Raw genomic sequence first — 22,494 nt, 5'->3', positions numbered from 1 at the left:
TCGATAATCATATTGAAACAAATACATTCATATAAAGCATTATACTTTTAAATACTTTGTTGACATTTTCAATTTATAACATATACACACATACATACATATTCATATATGTTCATTTAATGGTTCGTGAATCATTGGAATTTGGTCGAGGTTTAAATGAATGTATAAACATAGTTTAAAATCCTTGAGATTTAACTTAACAAACATTGCTTATCGTGTCAGAATAATATAAAGATAAAGTTTAAATTTAGTCGGAAATTTCCGGTTCGTCACACACTACTCCATCCCATGACTCCCAATCTTCCCTATAAATACCCCATTTTGCAGCTCATTTCCACTTTCCTGCTTCAAGCTTCCTCGTTACGCTGCCAATTTGAATTCCGATCAAAAATCAAACATTCCGGTCACCATTTAAAGGTTAGTATTCATCCGATTACTCCTAGAAAATGACTAAAGCTAACGAGACGTATGTAGATAGCGTAGAGTCTGTTATAGAGCAGAAGCACATAGATTACTTAGTGAAACAGTATCCTCCCTTAGCCAAGTACAATCCAGTGCCCCCTTTGTCCAATCAGCGAGCCCACGAGCCACCGGAGAAAAAGGTGGCTATTTACGAACATGCTTTTAAGCATGGCAACTTTAGGGTTCCTCCCACTGATTTCTTCCTGGGCGTGCTAGATCACTTTAAGGTCGGATTAGGTCAGTTACACCCTTACGCTATAGGAAAAATAGTCTTGTTCGAGATGTGGTGCGTTGCACTCAAGAAAGTGCCCCTGGTGAAGGTGTTTTGCCATTTATACCGACTAGCCCACCACCACAAATCGTGGTTCACCTTCTTCGCTCGTCAAAACTTCACCAAGACCCCAAAATCGAATGCGGGGAATTGGAAAGAGACATTCTTTTTCATCGACCAAACTGTGGTGAGTGCAAACTTCCCGCAAACGCTGATATGGTTCGAGAAGGTGGAGAAGGATGTAAACAAGACCCCCGCCCTGGATGAGGATGAAAGGAAACTATTAGCGGAGTGTGCAAACGCACAGCTAGTGCATCGATCATATGGGAACGTAATGCTGCAGCTAGGGAAGATATCCGCATACTGGCCATGGGAGGATGTGCGCCCAGCCATAGTCGGACCGGATGGAAAGGGTAGGAATAGTATAATCGCGCACTAAACTGTTTTTGTATGTATATTATCTAACGCATGCGCGTATCTTTGCAGAAATGAGGATGAAGAAGGTGCTGACTGCGGAAGAGATTGCGGGAATCTCCTTCCGCAAGCAAGATGTGAACGTACAGCTAGAGCAGGAGAAAGCTAGCGAAAACGTGGAGCAATCGCCGGTGGCATCTGGCAACAAACGCAAAGCAGCTGAGACCTCTGCGGCTCAGCAGAAGAAGAAGAAGATGACTCCCAAACAAAGGGAGGACATGCGGAACAATAACTTTGTTCCAATCGAGCCACGCTCCGCAGAACTACTTCCCCCCATTACTGGTAAGCGTCTATTCCTTGCGCCTTTACAGCATACTAAAGTTCACGTTATAACTATTTACTGATATGCAGAGCATGTGGAGGAGACGCAGCCATCCACCCCGCGGGTCAACCCAGATCTCCAAGCTACCGCCACATCAAAGGATAAGACAATACACGTAGATTCCGATTCCACACCAACTCCTCCGCAAGGTAGCTTCCGCGTTGCCAACCTCAGCCAACTCACACAGTCTTCCGCGGAAAATGCCGCAGAGCAGTCTGCGTTCCTGCAGCAAATCTTTCCGGCCGAATTCCGCGAGCAACTGGCCGCTCTACCGTTTAACCAGGCGCACAATGCCTTCATTCAAAAGGCCTTGTATTTTTCGGCATGTTTGCGGATCAGGCCCGCCGCTCTTCCAGCATATACCAGCTAGCTTTGCGCAAAGAGGTAGAGCTAGGACTACTGCAGGCGGGTGTGGATCAGGTCAAGAAGGATAGGGATGCTGCTGAGGAGGCGTGTAAGGAGGTTGAGTCGACCGCGAATGAAACCAAAACTGCGCTGATTGAGGAAAGAAAAAAGAGCCGTGAGCTGGTTGGTGCGGTTGAGCAGGCGAAGGGGGATGCAGAACGTTTGCGGTCGGAGCTTGAGAAAGTGACGAGGGAAAGGGATGACGCGGTAACCAACCGCGAGCTGGCAGAGGTGGATCTAGCGAAGCTGCGCACCACACTCCCTACCATTGCGCAAAAGGTGATGGACTCAGAGCCTGTGTCCGACAAGTTCAATGCCTACGTTGATGCGGTCAGGGACCATGAAATCAACAAGGCTGTGCAGGAGGTAATCCAAGCTTGCGGTCTAACACCGCCGTTCCCCGACATTGTTCAAAAGAAGCTAAAAGAGGGAACGGCTGCAGCGTTAATGGAGGCGGAAGAAGCCATCAAGTCCATCCCTATCCCCCTACTCAACGCATTCGCTGCGGACCCGAACATGTCGATCGATGGGTTTTTAAAGGAGGATTATTAGTTTGTGTTTGTGATGGTTTGCGCCGTAAGTCCTATGCTTAGGCAGGCAATTGTAAATGTATTTTTGAGCCCCAAGTCCCGTGTCGGGCAGGCATTTGAAACAATTACCACTTATGTAATAACGTAATTCAATGTATATGTATCTTACTGTTATGCATGCGTAGTTTGTTTGTTTATATATCGCGAATCAAAACAAAAGGTGAACCGCATGCCCATGCGCATAGTTAACCAAAACTCATGCGTATGCGGGTATTACTGTGTAAAATAAACCAATACTTTAACAATTACCCTTTAATAATTTAGACTCGAAAGCTACTGCGTTATCGCTTTGTCATGTACTAGAGGTGCACTATAGCTGTATGGTAAGCAACGCAACTAAAAACAAGCCAATGTTTTTATGCTTTGAGTTCCTCAAGCAAACCAATGCGAGAGTAATTACGCACAAGCAAACCAATGCTTGTAATTTTTTAAGTCGACTTTGCAGCCATCTAGTCTGCGTGGCGCTTGGCTAGGGGAAAACCAATTCCCTTTGCCTGCCGTTAGCGTCTAGCCTTGTAACCAAACAGGCTTCTGCCGCACGGGGGCTAGAGGACACCCCTTAAGTAGGCAGGAACCGCATACAAAAAAGATTTAAACAACAAAAGTATGCGCGAGTAAATATTTAATTGGCATTAATTACAATTACAACCGCGACACATCCAAACGGACGGAAAATACATAGAAAAAATAATATGCTACAATAAACTGGAGTGATCAGGTCCACCTAGCTACATATAACATTTTTTCAATAACGTCGCATGCCAAGTGCGTTTCACAGGTTTTCCATCTAATGTCTCGAGATGGTACGCCCCGGTATTGTTTGCCTTCGCTACCCTGTATGGACCTTCCCAACGGGGGCCCAGTTTCCCAGTATCCTCCGCATGACTTGCGTCGTTCTGACGCCAAACCAAGTCACCGCACTTGTAAGAGCGCGAACGCACAGGCTGATTATAGTACTTTGCAATTTTTTGCTTGTTATTTGCTTCGTTGACAGCCGCAGAGAGTCTGCGCTCTTCCAGCAAATTAAGATTTTCCCGCAAAGCTTCAGAGTTATTTTGCTCATCAAAATTTTGTATGCGGAACGTTGGTACCCCAATTTCTGCGGGTACAACAGCTTCTGATCCATAGACCAAACTGAACGGGGTCTCACCAGTGCTTGCTTTGGGTGTTGTTCTATGCGCCCATAAAACCTTCGGTAGTTCATCCACCCAACCAACGCGACCATGACCCAACCTAGCTTTGATTCCAGCTACTATATCCCGGTTGGTGACTTCGCACTGGCCATTCTCCTGCGGATGCGCAACAGATGTAAAAGTTTGCTTAATATTAAGCTCCGCGCACCAGCTGCGAAAAGGGTCACCCGCGAACTGCGTACCGTTATCGCTAACAATTTCGTTTGGTATACCAAATCGACAGACGATGTCTTCCCATACAAAATTTCGCACCCTTTTTCCTGAGATTGCTGCCAGCGGTCTCGCTTCGACCCACTTTGTGAAATAGTCGATTGCAACAATCAAGAATTTGATGTTTCCTGCGTGCGCAGAATGTGCGTAAGATACTGATGTGAGTAGCATGTTTAGAAAATAAATGATAAAATTACCTCGGCCTTTTGGGAATGGTCCGACTATGTCGATTGCCCATTTGCAGAATGGCCACGGTGAGGAGACTGGTATCATTGGATGCGCAGGTGCTCTGCTAATAGGTGCATGTATTTGGCATGATTCACATTGCTTAACTATGCGCGCAGTGTCCGCGTACATGGTGGGCCAATAATATCCTAGCCGCATTATTTTTGACACAATGGACATGTGCCCCGAATGGAGTGCGCATGCACCCTCATGCACCTCGCGTACAACTTCCTCCGCCTCTTTCGGGCCAATGCACCTTAAGTGCGGTCCCAAATAATTCTTTCGATATAGGATGTTACCCTCAAGGGCATACAGCGGTGCCTTAACGCGGACTTTCTTTGCGTCAGCGGAATCTGCAGGAGAAGTGCCATCCCGCAGAAAATCCACGATGGGCGTCATCCATGTTGAGCTTGATTCCTCAACTGGTGCCACTAAAGGCATCATAACAATGGATTTCGCATTGAGTTCTTCTATTAGAACTTTCTTCCCCATATGATCAAAAGCCAAGGCAGCCAGTTTGCTTAACGCATCCGCTTTCTTATTTTGCCCCCGCATTACGTGGGAGATTTGAAAAGCTTCAAACTGGTCAGCGAGGTTGTGAACAAGCGATAGATATTGCTGCATGGCTATGTCATGCGCTTCGAAATCTCCACTGACTTGACTGCATACTAGCTTTGAATCCACATAAGCGTGCAAAATTTTAACATTTAACTTATGCGCAATGCGCATACCTGCTAACAGAGCCTCATACTCTGCTTCGTTGTTTGTAACAGCAAAATTAAACCGCAGTGCGTATGTATGCTCTTCGCCATCCGGGCCTGTTAAAATTACACCCGCACCTGCACCAGATGCGCTGCACGCACCATCGGTGTACAATTCCCATGGTGACAAAGTTGGTGCAGGTGGATCCTGATGTTCTGCTGATGCCTCGACATCCGCAGGTAATTCTGCTAGGTAATCAGCAAGTATTTGACCCTTAACCGCACTGCGCGAAGAAAAATTTATTTCATGTTCACCTAATTCAACTGCCCACTTAGCCATTCGGCCAGAAATCTCAGGCTTGTATAACACCTGAAAGAAAAATGATTGCGTTAGTCAATGCGGTAACCCCGGTCATTGCCGCAAAGTAGGCGTTTACCAACCTGTTTGATTGGTTGATCAGTTAGGACCACGATTGGATGTGCTTGAAAATATCGGCGCAAACGCCGCGCCGTATGGACCAGCGCATATACAAGCTTTTCTATCGGTGAGTAGTTTACTTCGCTTGATGTCAGCGTCTTGCTTACGAAGTAGACCGGCATTTGCGTCTGAGAAAAATCTCAGTCGTTAAGTTTCTGCGATATAAATAAAGCATGTAAATTAATGGATTACCTTTCCGCGATCCGCGATGAGGACTGAGCTGACAGCTTCCTTCGATGCCGCGAGGTACAGCGTTAGCGTTTCTCCTGATACTGGCGCAGTAAGTGTTGGTAATTCTGCAAGCACCTTTTTCATCTCCTGAAAGGCTGATTCTGCTTCCTGAGTCCATACGAAGTCTTTTTTCTTCAAACAATTTTTCAAAGTATTGAAGAATGGTAACTGTCGTTCTGCGGCTTTCGACAGAAACCGCGTGATAGCCGCAAGCTTCCCCGTTAGACTCTGCACATCTTTCTTTGTCTTCGGAGATGGCAAATTATCAATGGCTTCAATCTTTTTGGGATTGGCCTTGATACCCCGCGCTGTCACCACATGACCTAAAAACTTGCCTTCCTCTTCCCCAAAACTACATTTAAGCGGGTTAAGCTTCATGTTGATCCTGCGCAGAGATGCAAACGTTTCTAGGATGTCCGTGAGCATGTCTTCTTCGGTGTTACTTTTAATTACCAAGTCGTCGACGTACGCTTCAAGATTTCTACCGATTTGGTGCTTGAATGCTGCGTCAATTACACGCTGATAGGTCGCGCCAGCATTCTTTAAACCGAAAGGCATCTTCGTGTAACAATAAATACCCTGCGGCGTATGAAAAGCAGTCTTGTCCTCATCTACCGCAGCCATTAAGATTTGGTGATAACCCTTGTATACGTCCAGAAAACACTTGTACCTAAATCCCGATAGTGATTCTACCTTCCAGTCTATCTCCGGGAGAGGGTAATTGTCCTTGGGACATGCCTTATTAATATCTTTGAAATCAACGCACATCCTCCAGTTACCGTCAGCCTTTTTTACCAATACAGGATTTGCAACCCATGTCTGATAACGCACTTCCCGCAGAATGCTTGCTTTGACAAGGTTGTCCACCTCTGCGCACAACCAATCACTGCGGTCTAGAGCCATATGCCGCTTTAATTGCCTAACGGGTGTCAATGATGGATTAACATTTAACTTATGTTCCGCAATATCACGCGGAACCCCAGTCATGTCTGACTCACGCCACGTGAAAACATCTGCGTTTGCGGACAAAATTCCATGCAATTTGGCCTTTGTTTCGGCTGACAAGCCTGCGCCGATTTTAATTCGCTTATCCAGATGCAAGCGATTTGCTATGACTGCACAATTTGCCAGTTGTTCTCCCACGCTAGGAGTGCTTATAGGCGCAACTGAGCCACACAACTCGGTTGTTCGATGTGACGCAACCGTGGCAACGCCTCCTACTGTGGGAAACTTGATCAAACCATGCACTACCGATGGTATGATGTTGAAACGCCGTATGAAGTTTCTCCCTAGCAGTGCGTTATATCGTGAAGTTGAACGAACCACATAAAAATCGACCAATTCATGCCTGATCATCTGCGGGTTCCTGTCATCCGCAAGCTCTACCATTAATTCTATTCGGCCTAGCGGCCACGAGTTTTCTCCGGAAAACCCTGATAGCGTAATATCAGGCTGGCGTAACTGCGCTTTGACTTCTGCCGGAAGGAAACGATAACAATGCTTATACATAATATCGACACCGCTGCCAGTGTCAACATGCATGCGTTTAACCTGGATTCCGCAATCAGGGATGCGACACTTGATGATAATGGGCTCATTAATAGAATCAATTGACATTACAGGAGGGAAAGTGATTGGGAGAAGCTCCCAATCTTGGTGATCATTGTACTTTCTCCGCTGGCTGATTTTCTCTGCGTCAACCATGTTAATGGTTAAGTCGGCATTTTTCGCTTTGTCAACTTTCTGCCACGCGAAAGTCTTAGACTTCGAAGCCTCTTCTGCGGCCTTTCCCTTGTCCTTTTTAGGTGGTTTTAGATGATCCAATTTGCCCGCGCGAAGCGCCTCCAGAACCCGTTCCATCAAGTTTTTACACCGATTGGTGTCGTGACCATAATCGTCATGAAATTCACAATACTTTGTTTTGTCCCGCTTACCAAATTCCGTAAGCGGAGTTGGGACCGCAAATGTCGCGCACACCAGTTCGGTTGCCAAAATTTCTTTTGGCGTTTTGGACAAACTTTTAAGCAGCGCATAGTTCTGATTATTGATGCCGCGCTGATTATTGTTTCGATGATTGCCACTTGATTTCCCTTTATCATTCCTGATGGGACCACCGCTAGGATACCTTCCACGAGAGTTGTTACCACGATTTTGATCGCGCGAACGTTCATCATCGTCCTTTCTCTCGTTGCGTGAGCTAGCTGTTGGAATGTCATTATCTTCGCCACTCAGCATATAGTCGTGGCATTCATTAAGCGCCTCAGCATAAGTTGTTGGGACTGTATGGCGCAGACGCCTTACCAGTGTTAGATGACGTTCTGAGTTTATACCATGTATGAGTCCGGAAATCTGTTGCTCTGGTTTGAGATCTGGTATACGCAGGCACTCATTAGTATACCTTGTGAGAAATTCACCCAAAGATTCCTTGGACTTCTGCACGATGTCATGGCATTCAATGTGAGTGCGCTTGCGTGGTCTCTGATTCTGATATTGCAGCAAAAACTTTGTCCGCAGATCTATAAACCCGGCAATACTACCCGCCGGCAACTTATTAAACCACTCACGAGCAATACCATGTAGTGTCATAGGAAATATCTGACACGCAACCGGATCCACCCAGCCTTGAGTGCGCATTGCGCCTTCGAAACGCTGTAAAAAATCATCTGGATCGGTCAGGCCATTGTAAGTACCCAATGTAGTGACCCGAACTTTTCCATGTTTATATATATTAATTGAGATTGATATTTACATGATTAAATGTTTCCAACATGTTAAGCAATCAAACTTGTTAAGACTTGATTAATTGAAATATGTTTCATATAGACAATTGACCACCCAAGTTGACCGGTGATTCACGAACGTTAAAACTTGTAAAAACTATATGATGACATATATATGGATATATATATAGTTAACATGATACTATGATAAGTAAACATATCATTAAGTATATTAACAATGAATTACATATGTAAAAACAAGACTACTAACTTAATGATTTTTAAACGAGACATATATGTAACGATTATCGTTGTAAAGACATTTAATGTATATATATCATATTAAGAGATATTCATACATGATAATATCATGATAATATATTAAATTAAAATATAATTTGATATTATAAACATTGGGTTAACAACATTTAACAAGATCGTTAACCTAAAGGTTTCAAAACAACACTTACATGTAACGACTAACGATGACTTAACGACTTAGTTAAAATGTATATACATGTAGTGTTTTAATATGTATTTATACACTTTTGAAAGACTTCAATACACTTATCAAAATACTTCTACTTAACAAAAATGCTTACAATTACATCCTCGTTCAGTTTCATCAACAATTCTACTCGTATTCACCCGTATTCGTACTCGTACAATACACAGCTTTTAGATGTATGTACTATTGGTATATACACTCCAATGATCAGCTCTTAGCAGCCCATGTGAGTCACCTAACACATGTGGGAACCATCATTTGGCAACTAGCATGAAATATCTCATAAAATTACAAAAATATGAGTAATCATTCATGACTTATTTACATGAAAACAAAATTACATATCCTTTATATCTAATCCATACACCAATGACCAAAAACACCTACAAACACTTTCATTCTTCAATTTTCTTCATCTAATTGATCTCTCTCAAGTTCTATCTTCAAGTTCTAAGTGTTCTTCATAAATTCTACAAGTTCTAGTTACATAAAATCAAGAATACTTTCAAGTTTGCTAGCTCACTTCCAATCTTGTAAGGTGATCATCCAACCTCAAGAAATCTTTGTTTCTTACAGTAGGTTATCATTCTAATACAAGGTAATAATCATATTAAAACTTTGGTTCAATTTCTATAACTATAACAATCTTATTTCAAGTGATGATCTTACTTGAACTTGTTTTCGTGTCATGATTCTGCTTCAAGAACTTCGAGCCATCCAAGGATCCGTTGAAGCTAGATCCATTTTTCTCTTTTCCAGTAGGTTTATCCAAGGAACTTAAGGTAGTAATGATGTTCATAACATCATTCAATTCATACATATAAAGCTATCTTATTCGAAGGTTTAAACTTGTAATCACTAGAACATAGTTTAGTTAATTCTAAACTTGTTTGCAAACAAAAGTTAATCCTTCTAACTTGACTTTTAAAATCAACTAAACACATGTTCTATATCTATATGATATGCTAACTTAATGATTTAAAACCTGGAAACACGAAAAACACCGTAAAATCGGATTTACGCCGTCGTAGTAACACCGCGGGCTGTTTTGGGTTAGTTAATTAAAAACTATGATAAACTTTGATTTAAAAGTTGTTATTCTGAGAAAATGATTTTTATTATGAACATGAAACTATATCCAAAAATTATGGTTAAACTCAAAGTGGAAGTATGTTTTCTAAAATGGTCATCTAGACGTCGTTCTTTCGACTGAAATGACTACCTTTACAAAAATGACTTGTAACTTATTTTTCCGACTATAAACCTATACTTTTTCTGTTTAGATTCATAAAATATAGTTCAATATGAAACCATAGCAATTTTATTCACTCAAAACGGATTTAAAATGAAGAAGTTATGGGTAAAACAAGATTGGATAATTTTTCTCATTTTAGCTACGTGAAAATTGGTAACAAATCTATTCCAACCATAACTTAATCAACTTGTATTGTATATTATGTAATCTTGAGATAGCATAGACACGTATACAATGTTTCGACCTATCATGTCGACACATCTATATATATTTCGGAACAACCATAGACACTCTATATGTGAATGTTGGAGTTAGCTATACAGGGTTGAGGTTGATTCCAAAATATATATAGTTTGAGTTGTGATCAATACTGAGATACGTATACACTGGGTCGTGGATTGATTCAAGATAATATTTATCGATTTATTTCTGTACATCTAACTGTGGAAAACTAGTTGTAGGTTACTAACGAGGACAGCTGACTTAATAAACTTAAAACATCAAAATATATTAAAAGTGTTGTAAATATATTTTGAACATACTTTGATATATATGTATATATTGTTATAGGTTCGTGAATCAACCAGTGGCCAAGTCTTACTTCCCGACGAAGTAAAAATCTGTGAAAGTGAGTTATAGTCCCACTTTTAAAATCTAATATTTTTGAGATGAGAATACATGCAGGTTTTATAAATGATTTACAAAATAGACACAAGTACGTGAAACTACATTCTATGGTTGAATTAGCGAAATCGAATATGCCCCTTTTTATTAAGTCTGGTAATCTAAGAATTAGGGAACAGACACCCTAATTGACGCGAATCCTAAAGATAGATCTATTGGGCCTAACAAACCCCATCCAAAGTACTGGATGCTTTAGTACTTCGAAATTTATATCATATCCGAAGGGTGTCCCGGAATGATGGGGATATTCTTATATATGCATCTTGTTAATGTCGGTTACCAGGTGTTCACCATATGAATGAATTTTTATCTCTATGTATGGGATGTGTATTGAAATATGAAATCTTGTGGTCTATTGTTACGATTTGATATATATAGGTTAAACCTATAACTCACCAACATTTTTGTTGACGTTTAAAGCATGTTTATTCTCAGGTGAATATTAAGAGCTTCCGCTGTTGCATACTAAAATAAGGACAAGATTTGGAGTCCATGTTGTATGATATTGTGTAAAAACTGCATTCAAGAAACTGATTTCGATGTAACATATTTGTATTGTAAACCATTATGTAATGGTAGTGTGTAAACAGGATATTTTAGATTATCATTATTTGATAATCTACGTAAAGTTTTTTAAACCTTTATTTATGAAATAAAGGTTATGGTTTGTTTTAAAAATGAATGCAGTCTTTGAAAAACGTCTCATATAGAGGTCAAAACCTCGCAACGAAATCACTTAATATGGAACGTTTTTAATCAATAAGAACGGGACATTTCACCCAACATGCTAGGTATCTTTGGTGCTGATGGAAACGGGTATGCAGATATATGCGGAGGAAACTTGTCAAAGGTAGTCGGTAGCTCGAAGGGTGGTTTAACAGGATCCCCTTTCAAGTTTGCAAAGAAACGCTTCATCATGTCCTGAACAAAGTCAGGTTGTGAAAATAAGTGAACCATATCAGGAGGTGCGGCCTGCATGAATTGACTTGCAAGATTTGCCTGCCCTTGAACATTTTGCCAAGGTTGACCGTGCGTCTGCGGATATAACCAAGGCTGCTGCGTTGGAAAAGAGGGATAACTTGAAGACGCAGAGTACACAGGTGGCTGTAAAGGAAGCGAAACCTGTGGCGCAGATATCTGCGAAACTTGAGGATACACACTTAAAAGCCCAACTGTGTGACGCCCCGTACAAAATCATTGTGTACGGTACATCAACAACAGGATCATTACAAGGTCAAACACTATATGCTGTTTGAAAACCAGTTTTGCATTCATGAACAGATAATGTTTTACAAAAGATGAATAGGAAACATTTACATGAGTACATGATACTAAGGTCATTACAAAGCTATTGTTTTGAAAATAACATAAGTTGGGAATGCAAAGTAAAAGTTTCATGTTTGAGACATCTCTAAGTAATGCAGCGGAAGTCTAACACAGCAAGTCTGTAACAGCAAGTCTATACACCGAGACTAGAACAGCAAGGCTAACAGCAGAAGCAACAACGTCTAAACACCTGAGAAATACATGCTTAAAAAGTCAACACGAATGTTGGTGAGCTATAGTTTGTTTGTATTCAGTAATGTAATGTAGGCCACGAGATTTCAGTGCTTCAAACAAGCGTTTCAAATCAGTAATTCAAATCAGTATGATTAAGTATATGCTCAACCGTGGGCACTCGGTAACTAACTTAACGTTTATACCCCCTGAAAGTACACTTGGCAAGTGCGTATGTTTACGAAGTATTAAACACTCGTTAAATGCTAGCGCTACTAGCCCGAGTGGGGATGTCAAACCCTATGGATCCATATCTAAGATTCGCGTTCACGGTTCAAAAACCAATGATTAAACGTTACCGAGCTAAAGGGAATGTTTCTGCCGTTATATAACCCACACATATATAAACTTTAAGTACTCGTGCCTAGTATGTAAAACATAAAATCCGCATGTATTCTCAGTTCCCAAAATAAGTTAAAGTAAAAAGGGAATGCTATAACTCACAGTGATAAAAGCAGTAAAGTCGGTAACGAAAGTACGCAAGTAGTAAGTCGGTCCGAAAGGTCGTCAACCTAAATCAAGGGTTACTAGGTCAGTAGGTTATTTTTATAAATTCTAATAGTGCATAAAATAAGTTTAAGTGTCATCATCATCATCATTCATCATCATAAAAGCTAAGTAAGTTCGACAAGAATAGAGATCGAAACAATAGGCTGACTTCGGTCAGCTGCTGCGACCTCTACGTAAATCGAAAAGATGCATAGTCAGTGGCTATGGCTCCGTATGTGAGTCCCCTAACCGCTGACCAATTTTCAGAACCTAACTCGTCTTCGTTTGACCGTGGCGACGGTTTAAGTGCGAGTAGGTCAGAAATTTCAGCACAACGTTAATAGGGTGTAGTGACTCTCGGAGGGCCATAAATCCTAAATCGTAACTCGGATTAAGACGAGGCCTAAATGGAAAATCATCTACTCGAACCGAAATAACTGAAAATCAAATTTCCAGTAGCCCAGGTGGTCTGATAAGATAAGAAAATCAGTGGACAAGTGCTCCGGTGAGGTTCTTGGTGCTTGATGCTCATCACGGTTCTCATCCTTGATGCTTGTAGCTTCAAGTGTACAACTCGTTGATGGTTTAGCATCACTTTTGACCAAGATTCTACCATCAATACACAATATGTTAAGACCAAGTGGTAACACAACTCATTTAAGAGTCTTAGATGGATGATGAACCAAGGTTACATCATATCCTTAGTCTTAACACAATTACAAGTCCTATTTACAAACAAAGTTACAAACTTTACATCAATCAAACAAGTATGAACATGATCCAAGTCAAAAGAGGTGATGGAACCCTAAGCTAGAGAGCTTGGATCCCTTTCACACAATTTATAAGGTCACAAAGCTAGAAAGCTTGAACCTTTAGTGTTCTTGAAGATCTTGAAGCATAAAGCTTGGATCTTTAAGATATATGAAGATAACAAACAAAAGTTTGAATCTTTATCACAAAATAACAAGATTAAAGTAAAAGAAAGATGAATCTACAAAGTTGATGAAGATTCAAAGCTAGAAAGCTTGAATCTTCCATGTTCTTGAAAGATTCATGCTTGAATCAACAAGATATAAGCAAGATCAAAGCTAAAAGGAACTTTGATCTCCATAATATGATGACGATGGCCACGAAAATGAAAGGAAAAGAAGAAGAAAAAGAAGACTTACAAGCAATACTAGAAAGGAAAGAAAGAAAGAACAAGTGTGTGTGAAAACCAAATGAGCAAGTGATTTGAATGAGAGGTAAATGGCTAGTATTTATAAGCAAGGAATTTGACAAGGATTGATGACATGGACAAGGGCTAGTATTTATAAGCAAGGAATTTGACAAGGATTGATGACATGGACAAGGGCTAGTATTTATAAGCAAGGAATTTGACAAGGATTGATGACATGGATAAGGGCTAATTAATTGGGTCACTAGCTAGAGTAAGGTGGGCTTGAGCCCAACAAGGTAGAAAGTCCAACAAGACTAACTATTGTGCATAATTAAATTACTACGCGTAATTAAGCATCCAAAAACCCAGGTAATTATTATTATAAAATAATAATTAATATTTCGCAGTCATAATATTCCGATTATGACAAAAGTTAAACGTGCGCGCAAGTTCGCGGTTTATTCGAAACGTCAAATAACACTAACGGTTATAAAGGCTTCCAATGATCAAGTTATGTATCCTACGTACTCTAAGGCACGTTTTAACATATAAATGGAAGTAAATCACGTAAATCAAGTTTTCAGAGTATAAAGTAACACAGTACGCACAAATACACAGTTTCGCAAAAACACAAGGCACAAAAGCAAGTCGAAAAGCCGGGTCGTTACATTACCCACCTGTTAATGGAAATTTCGTCCCGAAATTTGAGGAGTGAAAAAAAGAAAGAAAAAAAAATGGTACCGTATTTAAATAAGAAGTAGCGTATCAAAGTTCCAAAAGATTCGTGGGCTAAAAAGTCAGCTATTTACCTTGAAAGGTACTCTGGCGTATAAAAGTAAGAATAGGTATATGCTATTAATTAAGTCTCTTAGGAGATCAACAAATTGATTTCGTTTCTGGTTAACATGAGTATGTTGTCTGAATATATCCACAAAAGAAAAGATGATGTTTTTAGCCTTACAGACATCTTTAGTAAGCTGGATGCATGAAATACATCATGAATGTTACTAAACTCATCTAAAACATTGAGCGCTTATGTCGCAATACAAAGCTGACAGGTAGGATGGAAAACATGGTGATCATAACCATGCGATTTGATGTCTGGATAGTGTTAGCCACGGATTTTACTAACCCCTTGATTTCGGAAAGAGACCATAGGCATAAAGAACTCGATATTTAAGAACGTTTCATTTGACTATATGAATTGAAACTTTTGCTGAAAGTGAATAATCGGACTTATATGCAATGCAAGCCATAATTATCTATAGTGCCCTCGGGACGGTCTGAACGAACAATGAAGGATATCACCCAGTTTACCATACTGCAGGTGAACTTATCCTTAGATGGAATGAAAGAACAGTTCCATAATGTAACTTTATCCTTTCAGTTACATGTTGAAGTTAGGGTTAACATTAACTAGAACAACATATAGTTGCAACCAACGAAGAAAGGAATGTGTAGAGTAACCATATCCGTATTACAGATGTTTTAAGCAGTCCCTTCCAAGAGGATAACAAGATTCATAGATTCCTAAAGTATGTTACTTTACATTTCCGAAAGAGAATTGCACGAAAGGTGTGATCTTTGAACCAGGGTGAACTCTTCGAGCGGTTTGTTCTGAATTTATCCTTATACTTAAGGAAATGCGCGGACAAGAAGATACTTGGACCCTTGGTCGTAAAGAACGGTTTACTCTAAGTGAAAAGAATCTCAAAACGATTCCTTGTACCTCAACCTACTAATTCATAGAGATGATTTTTACGAGGATGTTGCGATTAGCCGTGAAATATTGAGAATAGAAACCCACCTAGTGCCCTTCCTACAATGGAGTGACCATTGAGTGTACCTCAGAAAACTGATTTATCGGCCCGCAATTTTGCCATGTTTAACCTTAAAAGGAACATTTTTCGAGTACAAAGACTTCCTAACAATTTTTTTTTTTTTTTTTTATAAATCTGCCACCCAAAGTGGCTCAAGCGTTTTTAACAAGGATTTTAATAGTAAGCTTCATCCCTAACGGAGGGAGAGAAGAAGTGTGATCCCTACATGGTGTAGTCTAATACGGAAACCTTTAATAAAATCAACCGAGGAAGTTTTGAAAAACCTTTAAACGTTTGATGCGACAACATAAATGGAACGAAGTTCTTGGTAAATTTAGAAGTATGTATTACGAGTACCATTTGCACAAAATTATTTGACTTAAAACAACTCAATAAAGGAGCGATTTTTAATCATCTTGAAGGTATAACTTAGTATGTACTAACCCAAAATAAGTAAGGGTAAATTTATACATATATGATTTTATAAATCGCGTAAGTGATAGAAAAGTTTTTAGTACTTTCATTTGTCCATAAATCTCGTGAGCACTGCACAAATAAGCAATGTGTAAATCAACGTGTAAAATTTTTGATAAACATAGTTTTTCGTATTTCAGAGGTTACGAGTTGAAAAAGGTCGAGTAAAAAATCTTTGAATCATCGGTTGACATGTTACTAGGTAATGAAAACTAATGAATTAAATGTAGTTTTGATGATTATCCGAACTTAAGTCTTTGGCCCAAAAATGTTTACGTGCGAAGCCGTTGCTAAAAAGTGAGGTATGAAGGATAGAGCATGAGGATGAGAAGTTAATCGCTTCTTGACTTTGCAGAATGCCACACAGGTTATGGCTAATATTAAAGTCGGAATACTAATGATGTTAATATCGCTAGATGAGAATTTCCTTGGAATAGGTCAGGACTTTGAGTTATGTAAGATAGAGCATCGCTCCGACAGGTGTGAAGAATAAGATCCCTGGGGTAACGCAGTAATTTTGAATGGTTTAAGTGTTTGTGGATGCCCGAAGGCTCTGCATGACGTGGTAGTAAGTGCCTTCATCACATACACACACATGAATCTCTTAGTTTCGACAGTTGTCTGTCTTCATGATGACTTGGATACGAATAAGCAACGAAAAATTTTATATTGACAAGCAACGAAAATTTTATAGAATTCATTTAAGGTGACGATGTAAGAAAAGAAATTAAGTTCTTAGCAAACTAGGGTTATGTACAACACGTACCATTCAAGGTAAAATATCCTTTGAATAAAAGATTTGATTTGTAAAAGTGAAAGTAAAATTTCATATGTATTTGTCAAAAACAAGTAATTATTTACTTTATTTTATATAACGTATACGATTTCAAAATTTTGCACGAATGGCAAATAAAATAAATTTATTTTTATTAAGTTTTGAGAGGATCGCACAGTAAAATAGTGTAAGTAAAATTTTGGCAAACAAAATTTTCATATTTCGGAGGTTACAAGTTGAAAAAAGATTGATGAGAATCGAGTAAAAGACTTTTGAAAATCTCGGGTGATATTTGAGCAAAAATGTTACGAGGTAATGAAAACTGTTGAATTTTAATGTGGTTGATGACTATTAGTAGGGCATAAGTCCTTCGACCAAAAATGCTTAAGTATAAAGTTGTTGCTTATAAGTGAGAAACGAAAGGGAGAGTATGAGGACGGGGATTAACTACCCATTGATTTTGGAAATTCCGAAATGGTATGACTAATATCGAAGTAAGAAGGGTGATGGTGTGATTATCATTGATTAAGAATTCTCTCAGAATAAGTTAGGATTCAGTGTCGCATAAGAATGAGTATCAAATACGATTCTTGGGTAGTATAGAATTTGAATTGCTGAAGTAACAGGATACAATTTCCTTTATGTATCGTTGTCCATTGTATCGGTTTCTTTCATGGCTAGAAAGTGAGCAGATTTGGTGAGGCGATCAACGATAACCCCGATAGTGTCATAACTGCCGACTGTTTTCGGTAGTTTCAGAATGAAATCCATCGTCATCCCTTCCCATTTCCATTGTGGGATCTCGGGTTGTTGAAGTAATCCAGATGGCTTTTGGCTCACCATTCTCACGAGGTATACGAATAATCTTCTTACTATAAATAACTTTCGCTTTCATCCTTGAAAGTCAGTCCGTTCCAACTATTTCCTCAAAGCTTTCTAACTCGATGAGTATTAGGTTAATTTTAAGGTCCATTCCAACCAAATCTTATTATACTGCCGTGAAAATTTTTATCAACCTTCTCAAATAACATCTTCTTGTGCGCAAGTAACTAATCCTTTCCAACTACTACTATAAAACTTCCAAGTTTTGTTGGCATGAGGTCATCTCCAAATGACCCACCTGTTAATTTTTAAGGTACTATCTTAAATTACTCCTCCATCTCTGCCAACTTACCATTAGCTTGTCCTATAGAATACTTAACTCTCATGATTGTTAATGGCTTATTAGTCATCACACTAGGATTCTTAGATATAAGGTTTCTATCACTCTAGTATTAAACAATTCCGAGACGATAAATCGTTGTGAAGAAACGTACCCTAACTAAAATCAGGATCCATGCGAGTCTCCATAGCTGAGATAACGATTGCTCTATCGTATGTGAGTCCAAAGTTTTTTTTTCCTATTTAAGAACTTTTTCCTTAAGTATCCAGGGTGTCTATATCTATAAAAATTTTCGGGTTATCAATTCTGCAGTCCAGGCCCTTCTCGTACAGTATCTAGACCAAGTGGTTATTCCTGCCTTTATCAGACCATAATGCGTATACTCAAGTGGTTCCTACCAAAATTTCCTTTGAATCACTTCACATTCCTTATGTAGTAACATTGGGACTTCTGCATGATTCACATCAATATAATTACGCTGGCCTGGCGTCATTATATTGTACTAAATCGTACGTTCATTCCAATATCACTCCATATGGTCAATGTAACGTGATCACTTTCAGTTCTACTCAACTTCATCCAACGGTGCTTTATCTATGCTATCTCAAAACAAAATCTACATAATTAATCTCACGGTTTCTCGGTGTGGGTGCGTAAGTTCCGTAGGTCATGCACCAATGCCTAAATGTCCTGAAATTTCTTCAAAATGTTCAGGTTCAGGTAACATCGTTAGGTTCCTTTCTAGAAATTCAATCTGGGTCTCGCGTCGAGTTGTATGTGTAGCAAGTAGTAGTACGATATGTCTTGAGGCGACTCCCAAGTCTTTGGGTATGGTTGAGCATCAGTAGAAGGCACTCTGACCTTGTGAAAGGAGATGTCCTCCCGACTTCCCCAATGCCTAAGAGTGTTAGGGTACTAAATCCAGAAATGTCGTCAGATCGTCGAGCAGTGGTGAAGAACGAAAGAGATAAGTGACGGTCATGAAAGTGTACGAGATACGAGCCATCTTGCATGAACTGAACAACCTTCGAATGTTCACACATCGTACGTGGCTATTTAGAGTGAGCTCAGGGTGCGGTTACTCCGACAAATCCTCCAATATCTCCTCCTCCGAGGATCGACTTTAGTGGGCGTGTAATCCGAGGGGTACTCCTCCTAGATTGCGTGAAGAATCGTTTCGATCTCTGGAACGGTGGAACAGTAGTAACAGGTGGATTACAATACTAATCCTTAGGGTTAGACGTATGGGAAATGGGTTCAGAAGAACATCTGAACTAGGAAAGGTAAGTTTTTCCAAGTCGGTGCAGCGAATAGCAGGCATGAAGCAAGCACGTAATCAGGCACTACAGCAACCTAGCTCGTTTACAGCAGTATATAGCATGGCAATATTAACAGTACTAAACAGAAGTAACATGCAATCGAAAGCAGATAGTAGCATGCAGTAGCTAGAATAAGTAAAAGTATGCAGCGAGTTTACATAGCAGTAAAAGGAAACGGTAGCATGCAGCAAGTTCATACGGTAGTAAAAGTAAGCAGTGGCATGCAGTAGTAAGCAGTAACATGTAGTAATATAACACAGTAGCATGCAGCAGGTTCCACAGAAACAAGTAAACTAGCAAGTTGTAGATTAGTCCTATTAGTGAATCCTACTCGGGTCGGTCCTAGAATCACTAATGCAACCTAATTACCTACAACCAATGCTCTGATACCAACTGTGACGCCCCGTACAAAATCATCGTGTACGGTACATCAACAATAGGATCATTACAAGGTCAAACACTATATGCTGTTTGAAAACCAGTTTTGCATTCATGAACAGACAATGTTTTACAAAAGATGAATAGGAAACATTTACATGAGTACATGATACTAAGATCATTACAAAGCTATTGTTTTGAAAATAACATAAGTTGGGAATGCAAAGTAAAAGTTTCATGTTTGAGACATCTCTAAGTAATGCAGCGGAAGTCTAACACAGCAAGTCTGTAACAGCAAGTCTATACACCGAGACTAGAACAGCAAGGCTAACAGCAGAAGCAACAACGTCTAAACACCTGAGAAATACATGCTTAAAAAGTCAACACGAATGTTGGTGAGCTATAGTTTGTTTGTATTCAGTAATGTAATGTAGGCCACGAGATTTCAGTGCTTCAAACAAGCGTTTCAAATCAGTAATTCAAATCAGTATGATTAAGTATATGCTCAACCGTGGGCACTCGGTAACTAACTTAACGTTTATACCCCCTGAAAGTACACTTGGCAAGTGCGTATGTTTACGAAGTATTAAACACTCGTTAAATGCTAGCGCTACTAGCCCGAGTGGGGATGTCAAACCCTATGGATCCATATCTAAGATTCGCGTTCACGGTTCAAAAACCAATGATTAAACGCTACCGAGCTAAAGGGAATGTTTCTGCCGTTATATAACCCACACATATATAAACTTTAAGTACTCGTACCTAGTATGTAAAACATAAAATCCGCATGTATTCTCAGTTCCCAAAATAAGTTAAAGTAAAAAGGGAATGCTATAACTCACAGTGATAAAAGCGGTAAAGTCGGTAATGAAAGTACGCAAGTAGTAAGTCGGTCCGAAAGGTCGTCAACCTAAATCAAGGGTTACTAGGTCAGTAGGTTATTTTTATAAATTCTAATAGTGCATAAAATAAGTTTAAGTGTCATCATCATCATCATTCATCATCATAAAAGCTAAGTAAGTTCGACAAGAATAGAGATCGAAACAATAGGCTGACTTCGGTCAGCTGCTGCGACCTCTACGTAAATCGAAAAGACGCATAGTCAGTGGCTATGGCTCCGTATGTGAGTCCCCTAACCGCTGACCAATTTTCAGAACCTAACTCGTCTTCGTTTGACCGTGGCGACGGTTTAAGTGCGAGTAGGTCAGAAATTTCAGCACATCGTTAATAAGGTGTAATGACTCTCGGAGGGCCATAAATCCTAAACCGTAACTCGGATTAAGACGAGGCCTAAACGGAAAATCATCTACTCGAACTGAACTAACTGAAAATCAAATTTCCAGTAGCCCAGGTGGTCTGATAAGATAAGAAAATCAGTGGACAAGTGCTCCGGTGAGGTTCTTGGTGCTTGATGCTCATCACGGTTCTCATCCTTGATGCTTGTAGCTTCAAGTGTACAACTCGTTGATGGTTTAGCATCACTTTTGACCAAGATTCTACCATCAATACACAATATGTTAAGACCAAGTGGTAACACAACTCATTTAAGAGTCTTAGATGGATGATGAACCAAGGTTACATCATATCCTTAGTCTTAACACAATTACAAGTCCTATTTACAAACAAAGTTACAAACTTTACATCAATCAAACAAGTATGAACATGATCCAAGTCAAAAGAGGTGATGGAACCCTAAGCTAGAGAGCTTGGATCCCTTTCACACAATTTATAAGGTCACAAAGCTAGAAAGCTTGAACCTTTAGTGTTCTTGAAGATCTTGAAGCATAAAGCTTGGATCTTTAAGATATATGAAGATAACAAACAAAAGTTTGAATCTTTATCACAAAATAACAAGATTAAAGTAAAAGAAAGATGAATCTACAAAGTTGATGAAGATTCAAAGCTAGAAAGCTTGAATCTTCCATGTTCTTGAAAGATTCATGCTTGAATCAACAAGATATAAGCAAGATCAAAGCTAAAAGGAACTTTGATCTCCATAATATGATGACGATGGCCACGAAAATGAAAGGAAAAGAAGAAGAAAAAGAAGACTTACAAGCAATACTAGAAAGGAAAGAAAGAAAGAACAAGTGTGTGTGAAAACCAAATGAGCAAGTGATTTGAATGAGAGGTAAATGGCTAGTATTTATAAGCAAGGAATTTGACAAGGATTGATGACATGGACAAGGGCTAGTATTTATAAGCAAGGAATTTGACAAGGATTGATGACATGGACAAGGGCTAGTATTTATAAGCAAGGAATTTGACAAGGATTGATGACATGGACAAGGGCTAGTATTTATAAGCAAGAAATTTGACAAGAATTGATGACATGGATAAGGGCTAATTAATTGGGTCACTAGCTAGAGTAAGGTGGGCTTGAGCCCAACAAGGTAGAAAGTCCAACAAGACTAACTATTGTGCATAATTAAATTACTACGCGTAATTAAGCATCCAAAAACCCAGGTAATTATTATTATAAAATAATAATTAATATTTCGCAGTCATAATATTCCGATTATGACAAAAGTTAAACGTGCGCGCAAGTTCGCGGTTTATTCGAAACGTCAAATAACACTAACGGTTATAAAGGCTTCCAATGATCAAGTTATGTATCCTACGTACTCTAAGG

The sequence above is a fragment of the Rutidosis leptorrhynchoides genome, chromosome 6 (genome assembly GCF_046630445.1).
Source record: "Rutidosis leptorrhynchoides isolate AG116_Rl617_1_P2 chromosome 6, CSIRO_AGI_Rlap_v1, whole genome shotgun sequence".
NCBI lineage: Eukaryota > Viridiplantae > Streptophyta > Magnoliopsida > Asterales > Asteraceae > Rutidosis > Rutidosis leptorrhynchoides.
The sequence above is the reverse complement of the archived record's forward strand: the minus strand, read 5'-3'. Positions refer to the sequence as shown.